Source organism: Mustela putorius, unplaced genomic scaffold (genome assembly GCF_011764305.1).
Source record: "Mustela putorius furo isolate JIRA1106 unplaced genomic scaffold, ASM1176430v1.1 tig00001333_pilon_pilon_pilon, whole genome shotgun sequence".
NCBI lineage: Eukaryota > Metazoa > Chordata > Mammalia > Carnivora > Mustelidae > Mustela > Mustela putorius.
The window spans coordinates 114,162-128,311 of NW_025421697.1; the positions used below are offsets into that span (position 1 = coordinate 114,162).

The following is a 14,150-nucleotide window of genomic DNA, read 5'->3' on the forward strand; positions in this document are numbered from 1 at the left end:
GGGAACTATGCCCACTCCTTCCCCTTAAACCCCCTGACTCCTCCAAGCTTCCACATCCTGGAGGAAGATGGTCTGACTGCCCGTTATTTTGGAGCTGTTTCTGCGAGTTCAGCGTAGGCGCCTTGTGGCTAGCGCATGTCTGCCCCAGGGCCAGGTGGCCAAGAATTTGCTGTCTCCTTGGGCCCAGAGTCTCAGGACAGGCATGCTTTCTGCCCAGACTCCTTCCTGAAGAGTGGAGCACGCGCCTCTGCCCTAGTCGTCCCCTCTTGTCTCCTTAGCAGCCAGGCGACCATCTCACCGCACAGGGAGCGGGTGACTCTTGTCTTGCACCGGCCGGCTGTTCGTGCCTCTGCAGGCTATCCTGCTTCCCGAGTGTTTCCCGACCCCAAGGCCAAGTGCTTCTTTTTCTCTCCAGGGGCGGTGTGCTGCGCCTTCCCCACACTTGGCTTCAGTCTCAAGCAGAGGGGATGCTGGGAAGAAGAGTATTTCGCTCCATGCGGGTATCTTCCACCGAGCTGTGGAGACTAGCTCAGGCAAGCAGGAACAGCATCCCCAAACCCAACTCTTATTTCCCAAGGAACGCTGTGCTTTCCCAGGGGAGATGCCCAGGCATAGAGGCTTTTGCTGGATGAGGGTTTCTCCCACCGAGAGACGGGGCTCAGGCAAGCAGCAGCAGCCCGCAGAACATTTCTAAGCGAATGCTGTGCTTTCGCAGAGGCTTTGGCTTGGAGCGAACAGCACTTCGCTGCTGCTTCCTCCACAAGGCTTCAGTCGCGTCAGGGAAGAAGAGCTGTGGGAGAGCTGGTGCCTCTTGGGCCTTGTTTTCCCGGGCTCCATGAATGCGTTCCGGGTTCACACTGCCAGGCCGTACTATGCAGACACAGCCACAACCCTGCAGTACCGTGCATAGCCTAGGATGGCACTCTATGCACACTACCATCTCCCAGTGTAGGCTTCGCTTGGCCTTTTACTCTGGCGCTCAGGCGTATACTTGGACTAGGCCATTGCTTTCCCCACAGGAAAGGAGAGGTGACAGGATCCCTGCACACCGCCCGTGGACTGAATAGGGAGCTTTGGGGGACTGTGCCCACTCTTTCCCTTAAACCCCGTGCCTCCTGCAAGCTTCCACATCCTGGAAGAAGACGGCACCTGACTCCCCGTTATTTCAGGGAGCTGTTTCCGCGAGGGAAGCGTAGGCGCCTGGTGGCTAGCGCATGTCTGCCCCAGGGCCAGGTGGCCAAGGAGCTGCTGTCTCCTTGGGCCCAGAGGCTCAGGACAGGCATGCTTTCTGCCCAGACTCCTTCCTAAGAGTGGAGCAGGCGGCCTGCCCTACTCATCCCCTCTTGTCTCCTTAACAGCCAGGCCCCTGTCTCTCTGCACTGGGAGCGGGTGATACTTGTATTGCCGGCTCTGCTGCTTCGCAACCCTTTCCAGACCAGAAGGCCAACAGCTCCTGCTCTTCTCCCCGGGCAGCGTGCTGCACCTTCCACTGACATGCTCCTGGGTTCTCCAGTGAAAAACGTGTCCCTTTCCTTAAGGCTCTTTCCACAGGCGCCACCGCGCTTCTCTCTCAGGCAGAGGGGATGCCCAGGCATAGAGGATTTCGCTCCATGCGGGTTTATTACACCGTGCTGAGGAGACCAGCTCAGGCAAACAGGAGCATTCACTCCGACCGGAATCTGATTTCCCAAAGAATGCTGTGCTTTCCCAGAGGGGATGCCAGGGCAAAGAGGCTTCGCTCTATGCGGGTTTCTCCCATCGTGCTGCTAATACTAGGCTAAGGCAAGCAGCAGCAGCAGCCCTCAGAACTGACTCTGATATCCCAGCGACTGCTATGCTTTCTCAGAGGTTTTCAGCTTGGCACGAACCGCACTTCACTGCTGCTTCCTCAGAAAGGCTTTGGGTGTTCACTCTGCGCGGCAGGGAAGATGAGCCGCGGGAGAGCTGGTGCCTCATGGGACTTGCTTTCTTCGGCTCTGAGTTTGCGCCCGGGATTCACCTTGCTATTCGGAACTAAGCAGACACAGTCACAACCCTGCAGCAGCGTGCTTGGCCTAGCATGGCACTCTATGCCTATTACCATGTCCTGGGGTAGGTTATGCTTTGCTTTTTGCTCCGGCTCTCAGGCAGACTCGGGGTCTAGGCCAGTTCCTTCACCACAGGAGAGAGGACGCGACAGGATCCCTGCACACGGCCCGCGCTCACAGATTAGGGAGCTTTTGGGAAATATGGTCTCTCGTTCCCCTTAAACCACGTGCCTCCTCCAAGCTTCCACATCCTGGGGGAAGATGGCATCAGACTGCCCTTTATTTGGAGCTGTTTCTGCGAGTTCAGTGTAGGCGCCTGGTGGCTAGCGCATGTCTGCCCCAGTGACTGGTGGCCAAGGAGCTGCTGTCTCCTTGGGCCCAGAGGCTCAGGACAGGCATGCTTTCTGCCCAGACTCCTTCCTAAGAGTGGAGCACGCGCCTCTGCCCTAGTCGTCCCCTCATGTCTCCTTAGCAGCCAGGCTTCCACTCACAGCACAGGGAGCGGGTGACTCTTGTCTTGCCACCGGCCGGCTGTTCGTGCCTCGGTAGGCTATCCTGCTTCCCGAGTGTTTCCCGACCTCAAGGCCAAGGGCTCCTTCTCCTCTCCGGGGGCGGTGTGCTGCGCCTTCCCCACACTTGGCTTCACTCTCAGGCAGAGTGGTTGCTGGCAAGAAGAGTATTTCGCTCCAGGCGGGTATCTTCCACCGAGCTGTGGAGACTAGCTCAGGCAAGCAGCAACAGCATCCCCAAACGCAACTCTGATTTCCAATGGAACGCTGTGCTTTCCCAGGGGAGATTTCCAGGCATAGAGGCTTTTGCTGGATGAGGGTTTCTCCCACCGAGAGACTGGGCTCAGGCAAGCAGCAGCAGCCCGCAGAACATTTCTCAGCGAATGCTGTGCTTTCGCAGAGGCTTTGTTTTGGAGCGAACAGCACTTCGCTGCTGCTTCCTCCGCAAGGCTTCAGTCGCGTCAGGGAAGAAGAGCTGTGGGAGAGCTGGTGCCTCTTGGGCCTTGTTTTCCCGGGCTCCATGATCGCGTTCTCGTTTCGCCCTGCCAGGCCGAACTATGCAGACACAGCCACAACCCTGCAGTACCGTGCATAGCCTAGGATGGCACTCTATGCACACTACCATCTCCCAGTGTAGACTTCGCTTGGCATTTTACTCTGGCGCTCAGGCGTATACTTGGACTAGGCCATTGCTTTCCCCACAGGAAAGGAGAGGTGACAGGATCCCTGCACACCACCCGTGCACTAAATAGGGAGCTTTGGGGGACTGTGCCCACTCCTTTCCCTTAAACCCCGTGCCTCCTGCAAGCTTCCACATCCTGGAAGAAGACGGCACCTGACTCCCCGTTATTTCAGGGAGCTGTTTCCGCGAGGTCAGCGTAGGCGCCTGGTGGCTACCGAATGTCTGCCCCAGGGCCAGGTGGCCAAGGAGCTGCTGTCTCCTTGGGCCCAGAGGCTCATGACAGGCATGCTTTCTGCCCAGACTCCTTCCTAAGAGTGGAGCACGCGCCTCTGCCCTAGTCGTCTCCTGTCTCCTTAGCAGCCAGGCTTCCATCTCACCGCACAGGGAGCGGGTGACTCTTGTCTTGCACCAGCCGGCTGTTCGTGCCTCGGCAGGCTATCCTGCTTCCCGAGTTTTTCCGGCCCCAAGGCCAAGGGCTCCTTCTCCTCTCCGGGGGCGGTGGGATAAGCCTTCCCCACACTTGGCTTCACTGTCAGGCAGAGGGGATGCTGGGAAGAACAGTATTTCGCTCCAGGCGGGTATCTTCCACCGAGCTGTGGAGACTAGCTCAGGCAAGCAGCAACAGCATCCCCAAACCCAACTCTGATTTCCCAAGGAACGCTGTGCTTTCCCAGGGGAGATTTCCAGGCATAGAGGCTTTTGCTGGATGAGGGTTTCTCCCACCGAGAGACTGGGCTCAGGCAAGCAGCAGCAGCCCGCAGAAAATTTCTCAGCGAATGCTGTGCTTTCGCAGAGGCTTTGGCTTGGAGCGAACAGCATTTCGCTGCTGCTTCCTCCGCAAGGCTTCAGTCGCGTCAGGGAAGAAGAGCTGTGGGAGAGCTGGTGCCTCTTGGGCCTTGTTTTCCCGGGCTCCATGATCGCGTTCTGGTTTCACCATGCCAGGCCGAACTATGCAGACACAGCCACAACCCTGCAGTACCGTGCATAGCCCAGGATGGCACTCTATGCACACTACCATCTCCCAGTGTAGGCTTCGCTTGGCCTTTTACTCTGGCGCTCAGGCGTATACTTGGACTAGGACATTGCTTTCCCCACAGGAAAGGAGAGGTGACAGTTCCCTGCACACCGCCCGTGCACTATATAGGGAGCTTTGGGGAACTGTGCCCACTCCTTTCCCTTAAACCCCGTGCCTCCTGCAAGCTTCCACATCCTGGAAGAAGACGGCACCTGACTCCCCGTTATTTCAGGGAGCTGTTTCCGCGAGGTCAGCGTAGGCGTCTGGTGGCTACCGCATGTCTGCCCCAGGGACAGGTGGCCAAGGAGCTGCTCTCTCCTTGGGCCCAGGACAGGCATGCTTTCTGCCCAGACTCCTTCCTAAGAGTGGAGCACGTGGCCTGCCCTACTCATCCCCTCCTGTCTCCTTAGCAGCCAGGCCCTTGTCTCTCTGCACTGGGAGCGGGTGATACTTGTATTGCCGGCTCTCCTGCTTCGCAACCCTTTCCAGACCAGAAGGTCAACGGCTCCTGCTCTTCTCCCCGGGCAGCGTGCTGCACCTTCCACTGACATGCTCCTGGGGACCGAAGTGTAAACGTGTCCCTTTCCTTAAGCCTCTTTCCACAGGTGCCACCGCGCCTCTCTCTCAGGCATAGGGGATGCCCAGGCATAGAGGATTTCGCTCCATGCGGGTTTATTACACCGTGCTGAGGAAACCAGCTCATGCAAACAAGAGCTTCCCTCAGACTGGACTCTGATTTCCCAAAGAATGCTGTGTTTTCCCAGAGGGGATGCTAGGGCAAAGAGGCTTTCGCTCTATGCGGGTTTCTCCCATCGTGCTGCGAATACTAGGCTAAGGCAAGCAGCAACAGCAGCCCACAGGACCGACTCTGATTTCCCAGCGACTGCTATGCTTTCGCAGAGGTTTTCAGTTGGCGGGAAGCGCACTTCTCTGCTGCTTCCTCAGCAAGGCTTTGGGTGTTCGCTCTGTCGCATCAGGGAAGGAGAGTCGTGGTAGAGCTGGTTTCTCTTGGACCTTGCTTTCCCAGCCTCCATGTTGTCGCCCTGGGTTTACCCTGCCAGGCCGACCTAAGCAGACACAGTCACAACCCTGCAGCAGCGTGCATGGCCTAAGATGGTACTCTAAGCACACTACCATCTCCCGGTGTAGGCAATGCTTGGCCTTTGGCACTGGACCTCAGGCGGATTCACGGACAAGGCCAGTGCCTTCCCCAAAGGAGAGGGGAGGCGACAGGTTCCCTGAACACCGCCCGTTCACTGGAATGGGGAGCTTTGGGGGATTGTCCCCACTCCTTCCCCCGCAAACCCCCTGCCACCTAAAACGCTGTCACATGTTGGAGGAAGATGGCATCTGACTGCCCGTTTCTCGAGGGAGCTGTTTCTGCCATTTCCTGGTATGGCGCCTGGTAGCTAGCCCAAGTCTGCCCTATGGACAGGTGGTGAAGGAGATGCTGTCCCCTGGGGACCAGAGGCACAGGACAGGCCTGCCTTCTGCCCACTCTCCTTCCTCAGTGTGGAGCACGCATCCCTGCCCTAATCGTCCCCTCATGTCTCCTTAGGAACCAGGCTTTGTCACTCCGCACAGAGGGCGGGTGACACTTGTCTTGCCACCGGCCTGCTCTTCCTGCCATGGCAGGCTACCCTGCTTCCCGTCCTTTTCCCTACCACAAGGCCAACGGCTCCTTCTCTTCTCTGGGGGCGGCGTGCTGCGCCTTCCCCAGACTTGCTCCTGGGGAGTGCAGTGACAGACGTGTGCAATCACGCTTCTCTCTCAGATCTCAAATACACAACATAACCCTACACCTAAAGGAGTTGGAGAAAGAACAACAAAGGAAGCCTAAACCCAGCAGGAGAAGAGGAATAATAAAGATCAGAGCAGAGAAATCAATGAAATAGAAACAAACAAACACAAAAAACCACAAAACAATAACAACAACAACAACAACAAAAAACAATAGAACAAATCAACGAAACTAGGAGCTGGTTCTTTGAAAGAATTAATAAGATTGATAAACCCCTTTCCAGACTTATCAAAAAGAAAAGAGAAAGAACCCAAATAAATAAAATCATGAATGAAAGGAGAGATCACAACCAACACCAAAGAAATACAAACAATTATAAGAACATACTATGAGCAACTCTATGCCAACAAATTCAACAACAATCTGGAAGAAATGGATACATTCCTAGAGACATATAAACTACCACAACTGAACCAGGAAGAAATAGAAAACCTGAACAGACCCATAACCAGTACGGAGATTGAAACAGTCATCAAAAATCTCCAAACAAACAAAAGCCCCGGGCCAGATGGCTTCCCAGGGGAATTCTACCAAACATTTAAAGAAGAATTAATTCCTATTCTCATGATACTGTTCCAAAAAAATAGAAATGGAAGGAAAACTCCCAAACTCTTTTTTTTTTTTCCTGAGGCCAACATCACCTTGATCCCAAAACCAGACAAGGATCCCATCAAAAAAGAGAACTACAGACCAATATCCTTGATGAACACAGATGAGAAAATTCTCACCAAAATACTAGCCAATAAGATTCAACAGTACCTTAAAAGGATTATTCACCACGACCAACTGGGATTTATTCCAGGGCTACAAGGTTGGTTCAACATCTGCAAATCAATCAATGTGATACAACACATCAATAAAAGAAAGAACAAGAACCATATGATACTCTCCATAGATGCTGAAAAAGCATTTGGCAAAGTGCAGTATCCCTTCCTGCTTAAAACTCTTCAAAGTGGGGCGCCTGGGTGGCTCAGTGGGTTAAGCCTCTACCTTCGGCTCAGGTCATGATCCCAGGGGCCTGGGATCGAGTCCTGCATTGGGCTTTCTGCTCAGCAGGGAGCCTGCTTCTCCTCATCTCTCTCTCTGTCTGTCTCTCTGCCTATTTGTGATCTCTCTCTCTGTCAAATAAATAAATAAAATCTTTAAAAAAAAACTCGTCAAAGTGTAGTGATAGAGGGCACATATTATCAATATTATCAAAGCCATCTATGAAAAACCCACTGCAAATATTATTCTCAATGGAGAAAAACTGAATACTTTTCCGCTGAGGTCAGGAACACGGCAGGGATGTCCGTTATCACCACTGCTATTCAACATTGTACTAGAAGTCCTAGCCTCAGCAATCAGACAACAAAAAGAAATTAAAGGCATCCAAATTTTGCCAAATTGGCAGAAGAGAAGTCAAACTATCCCTGTTTGCAGATGATATGATACTGTATGTGGAAAACTTAAAGGACTCCACTCCAAATCTGCTATAACTTGTATAGAAATTCTGTAAAGTGTCAGGATATAAATCAATGAACAGAAAATTGGTTGCATTTTTTTTTATACCAACAAGACTGAAGAAATAGAAACTAAGGAGTGAATCCCATTTACAATTGCACCCAAAACCCTAAGATATCTAGGAATAAACCTAACAAAGAATCTATACTCAGAAAACTCTAAAGTACTCATGAAAGAAATTGAAGAAGACACAAAGAAATGAAAAAAAAATGTTCCATGCTCCTGTATTGGAAGAACAAATATTGTGAAAATGTCTATGCTACCTAAAGCAATCTACACATTTAATGCAATCCCTATCAAAATCCCATCCATTTTTTTCAAAGAAATGGGACGAATCATCCTTATATATATAAGGAACCAGAAAATACCTCGAATAGCCAGAGGAATATTGAAAAAGAAAGCCAAAGTTGTTGGCATCACAATTCCAGATTTCAACCTCTATTACAAAGTTGTCATCATCAAGATAGTAGGGAACTGTCCCCAAAACAGACATAGATCAATGGAACAGAATAGAGAGCCCAGAAATACACCCTCAACTCTATGGTCAACTAATCTTCAACAAAGCAGAAAGGAATGTCCTATGGAAAAAAGACAGCCTCTTCAACAAATGGTGTTGGGAAAATTGAACAGCCACATGCAGAAAAATGAAATTGGGCCGTTTTTTTACACCACACATGAAAATAGACTGGAAATGGATGAAGAAGCATAATGTGAGAAAGGAATCCATCAAAATCCTTGAGGAGAAAACAGGTAGCAACCTCTTTGACCTCAGCAGCAGCAACTCCTTCCTAGGAACATCGCCAAAGGCAAGGGAAGCAAGGGCAAGAATGAACTACTGGGATCTCATCAGATCAAAAAGCTTTTGCACAGCAAAGGAAACAGTTAACAAAGCCAAAAGATGACTGTCAGAAGTTATCTGGGAGAAGATATTTGCAAATGACATACCAGATAAAGGGCCAGTATCTATCCAAAATCTATAAAGAGCTTATAAAAACTCTAAGAACCCTAAGAACAAATAATCGAATGAAAAAATGGGCAGAGGACATGAACAGACATTTCTGCAAAGAATACATCCAAATGGCCAACACAGACACATGAAAAAAATGCTCCACATCACTCGGCATCAGGGAAATACAAATCAAAACCAGAATGAGGATACCACCTCACACCTTTCAGAATGGCTAAAATGAACAAGTCAGTCAATGACAGATGCTGGCGAGGATGTGGAGAAAGGGCAACCCTCCTACACTGTACGTGGGAATGCAAGCTGGTGCAACCACTCTGGAAAACAGCGTGGAGGTGCCCAAAAAAAGCTGAAAATAGAACTACCCTATGACCCAGTGATTGTAGTACTGGATATATACCCTAAAGATACAAACGGGGCATTCTGAAGGGGCACATGCACCCAAATGTTTATAGCAGCAATGTCCACAATAGTTAAACTATGGAAAGAACCTAAATGTCCTTCAACAGATCAATCAATAAATAAGATATGGTATATATGTATAATGGGATACTGTGCAACCATCAAAAGAAATGAAATCCTGCTATTTGTGATGACATGGATGGAACTAGAGGGTATTATGCTTGGCGAAATAAATCAATCTGAGAAAGACAACTATCATATGATCTCCCTGATATGATGAAGTGGAGATGCAACATAGGCGGTTTCGGGGGTACGAAAAGAAAAATAAAAGAAGATGGGATTTGGAGGGAGACAAACCATAAAAGACTGAATCTCACAAAACAGACTGAGGGTTGCTGCGGGCGGTGTGTTGGGAGAGGATGGTGGGGGTATGGACATTGGGGAGGGCAGGTGCTATGGTGAGTGATGGTGAGTGCTGTGAAATGTGTAAACCTGGTGATTCACAGACCTGTACCCCTAGGGATAAAAACACATTATATGTTTATAAAAAATTTTAAAAAATAATTTAAAAAATCCATTAAAGAAAAAACACATATTGCAAGCCCAGAGCTAATCTTATATTCAATCAAATAAGTTTGAAAGTTTTCCCCTTAAAATCAGAAAAAAGACAAGTGTGTCCACGTTCACTACTCTCATTTGACATAGTACTGGATGTCCTAGCCAGAGAAACAAGGAACACAAAGAAATAAAAGACTCAAAAAAAAAAAAAAAAAAAGAAGAAGAAGTAAAATTTTCTTTTTTTGGATAACATGAACTTACATGTAAAAAAATCCTAAAAACTTCACAAAAAATTTTGAATAAACAAATTTAATAAAGCTGCCAAATACAAGATCAATATATAAAAGACAGGAATTTTGTTTTGTTTCGTTTTTTTAAAATAGTTTTTTATGTCATCCTTGCTCAGTGATCATGCTAATCTTCTCTGCATCATTCCAATTTTAGTATATGTGCTGCCAAAGTAAGCACAAGACAAGAGCATTTTAACACTCTAATGATGAACTATCTGAAAAAATAAAGAGAACAATCTAATTCACAATAGCATCAAAAATAATAAAATACTTAGGAAAAGATTTAACTAACAAGATGAAAGATCTGTACCCCATAAACTATGACATTGATAAAGAATTTGAAGGAGACATAAATGGAAAGATAGCTCATATTTATGAATGGTAAGAATTAACATTGTTAAAATGTCCATACTACCGAAAACCATCTGTAAATTCAATTCCTATCAAATATCCAATGCTAGGGGTGCCTGGGTGGCTCAGTGGGTTAAGCCGCTGCCTTCAGCTCAGGTCATGATCCCAGGGTCCTGGGATCGAGCCCTGCATCAGGCTCTCATATCAGCAGGAAGCTGCTAACTCTTCTCTCTCTGCCTGCCTCTCTGCCTGCTTGTCATCTCTCTCTGTCAAATAAATAAATAAAAAATCTTTTTAAAAAATCCAATACTTTTTTTTACAGAAGTAAGGAAAGAATCCTAAAATTTATATGAGACTATAAAAGACAACAAATAATTAAAGCAGTTCTGAGAAAGAATGAAGAAGCGAAATTACACTTCTTGATTTGAAACTATACTACAAAGCCCTCATGCTCAAAACAATAAAGTATACTGGCACAAAAACAGACCAATAAACAAGTTGAACAGAATTGAGAGTCCAGAAATAAATCCTTTGATACAGTCACCTAATATTTGACAGGGGCCAACATATATAATGGGTAAAGATAGTCTGTTCAATAAATGATATTTAAAACTGAATAGTCACACAAACCAGCATGAAACTGGAACCTTATATCACTCATAAATCTTAACTTGAAATAGATTAAAGACTTAAATGTGATGCATGAAACTAAATTTCCTAAAGGAAAACAAAGGAAAAATTCTCCTTGACATTGGTCTTGCGAATAGTTTTTTGGATACCAGGCCAAAAACACAAGCAAAAGAAGCAAAAATAAATAAATGGTATTACATCAAACTAAAGTTTCTGCATTGCCAAAAAAAAAGGGGGGGAATGTAAACACAATCCATAGAATGGAAGAAAATACTTACAAATCTTTTATCTGAAAAAAGGTTAATAACCAACAGATACAAATAGAAAAATATATATAATTAAAAAAATAGCAAAAGGATCTCAATAGACTTTTTTTTCAAAAAAGTTATATAAATGACCAACAGGAGCATTAAAAAGTGCTCAACGTAAAACCTCAGGACAAAGTCATTTTGTTGTTGTTGTTGTTGTTTACCTCTGAAAAACACAACAAGATAGTACTACCTATTAGAATATATACTACCAAAAAATTAAAACTAACAAATTTTGGTAAATATTGGGGAAAATGGGGAACTTATGCACTGTGATAGGGATATAAATTTGTATGGAAAACAGTATGGAGATTATTCATATTATTAAAAGTAAAATTACCATATGATTCAGTAATCCCACATCTAGGTATATATCTAAAGGAAACGAAGTCACTATTCGAAGACATATCTCCACTCTTATGTTCATTATAAAATTATTAACTCTAAGCAAGAGATGGAAATAACTTCAGTATCCATTAATGGATGAATGGATAAAATAAGTATGGTAAATATATACTATGGAATACTACTGAACCATGAAAAATTAAGAAATACTGCCATTTACAACAGCATGGATGGATCTTGAAGGTATTATACTGAGTGAAATATTTCAAAGATTTTATATATATATTTTTAATTTATGTATTATGATATCCCTTACATACAGAATCTGAAGGAAAAGCAAACTAATGGAAACTTAGAGTTGAGTCGACAAGAGGTGAACCTGGGGTGGAATAAGGTGGACAAAGGGTACAAACTTGCAACTATAATATGAAAAAGTTCTGGGGATCTAATGTACAGCATGATGATCATAGTTAATAATATATACATCCATTTTTATTGTGCTTCCCTTTATTACACTTTGCATATATTACATTATTACAAGTTGAAAGTTTATAGCAATCTTGTATAAAATAGGTCTGCTGCCACCATTTTTTCTAACAACATTTGTTCATTTTTGTGTCTGTCACATGTTGGTAATTCTTGCAATATTTCAAGTTTTTTCATTATTATTGTATTTGTTATGGTGATCTGTGATCAGTAATTATGACCCACTGAAAACTCAGAACTAGTTTACTTAAGGTATATACATTGTTTTTCCTTAAAGGCATAATGCTTTTGAACAGTACAGTATAGTTTTTATTTTTTATATGCACTGGGAAACATAATTTTTTATTTGCGCTGGGAAACCAAAAAAAATAATAATAATTTGACTTAGTTTATTGAGATAATCACTTTAGTGAGGCGGTCTGGAACAAAACCCACAAGACCTCTGAAGTTTATCTCTACTGTACTATATACATAAAAGTTGCTAAGAGAGTAGATCTTAAAATCCCTTACCATACATGCATAAAAAACAGTGGCTACTATATGAGATAGTAGATGTATTAACATTTTTATGTAGATTATATTGCAATACAGATGCATGCCAATTTATCAAATTGTACAAAATTTACACAATGTTAAAAGTTTGCAATGTTATAAGAAATCATTTCTTATATTTACAAATTATAATATGTCGATTATTTTTCAATAAAGCTGGAAAAAACTTTTTGTAGAATTAATCTATTTTTCAAAAAAGGAAGTAAGGAAGTAGAAACTGCAACTAACTCTGAAATAATAGAATATAAAATCCATTTTAGTTATCTACACTGTGACAAAAACTATTACTTAGTTTACAATGAAGGAGTACTTAGGAAGCATGAAGGATGGTCTATAAATAAGGCTGAAAGAGCTCAGTTTTAAGGTTTACATTTAAAATCTTCTTTTGAAATACTAAACTGACCACCCATTTTTCCAAACATAAATGTCTTAACTGCATGAATTTATTTCATACAACTCTATAATCTAGTTTCATAAGAAAGCAGGATGCAAATTTTGAATAAGACAGACTTGCTTAAGTTTCTTTATGTTCAACAGTAAAGGATACTTCCCTCAAAAGAAGAAAAATCAGCATATTTATTATGATAATTATTATTCATAATGAGATTCATATTGAATTAGGGAATATATATCCTCAGAGGGGGTAAAGTAAAATGAAATTTATTTTGGTAAATGTGTCTATGAATAGTCAATACAATGCCTCAATATAAATGAATATTATCATTTTGAACAATTTAATTACTATTATTAGAATTATTATAAGTATAAAAATAGCTATCATTTTCGTATGGAATATGAGACTCTCATGCTCCATGCTTCATTACATCCACAGAACAACTCTGCATAATAAGTATTATCATCACCATTTCATGGGTGAAAAAACTGAGGCTAACACATTTAGATAACTGGTTTATGATTACATGGCTAGTAAAGATGCATCACACTAATTTAGGCTTTATGATTTCAGAATTGTACTCTTTCCACTGCACATTCTATTACTCTGTAAATACTTGGCTTGTTTTCATTTAGTTCTTTAATTTTATTCATGTGGTGATGGCTTAAAGCTTCATTTAAAGGAAGCTTTAAAAATTCATTTAACCAAAAGCTCCCAAGAATTAAAAATGTCATGGATATCATTAGTTAATGGGTAACTATATATTTTCCACTCTAGTGAGATAACAATCAGAGTATTTTTCTAAGTTTTAGTCTCTGAGTGTTCCAAAGGACTTTGTTAAAATAGAAATATTTAGACAAAGGTGATCAAAATTCTGGATCAGGTCACCTTAAGATAAATATTAGGAAACTGAGGAAACAGATGGAGATTTGAACACTGAGCTATGATATAATGAATGGTTTGAAGTATTTATTAGAGCATAGAAAAGCCCTTTAAAGCCTTGTCTTAGCCTAGCATTGCAGCTTCTGGGATATCTGTCTATCTATCATCTACCTATCTATCTATCTATCTATCTATCTGGATATAAATTTGAAAACCTTTTCAACTTAAAGATTTTGAGAAATAGAACATAATTAGCACCATAGAAGATCTGTTTATGATAACAACCTAGCCCCTCCTCCCAGTTTGTTAATATTCTCTCTTATTTAATGTAACATTGTGCAAATATACCACTACTGATTTGCCATTATGAATGAAATACCTATAATCATCTGTTTGCATATCCTGGTGAAAATATTCATTAGTTCCATGTTGTATTTCTAGGAATGGACCC

The 14,150-nt window shown here is 44.0% G+C and overlaps 1 pseudogene; it reads right to left on the minus strand.

Annotated features, from left to right (window-relative positions):
- Positions 1 to 9,837: 9,837 nt before the first annotated feature.
- Positions 9,838 to 9,929, minus strand: LOC123394073 (annotated as a pseudogene).
- Positions 9,930 to 14,150: the final 4,221 nt, after the last annotated feature.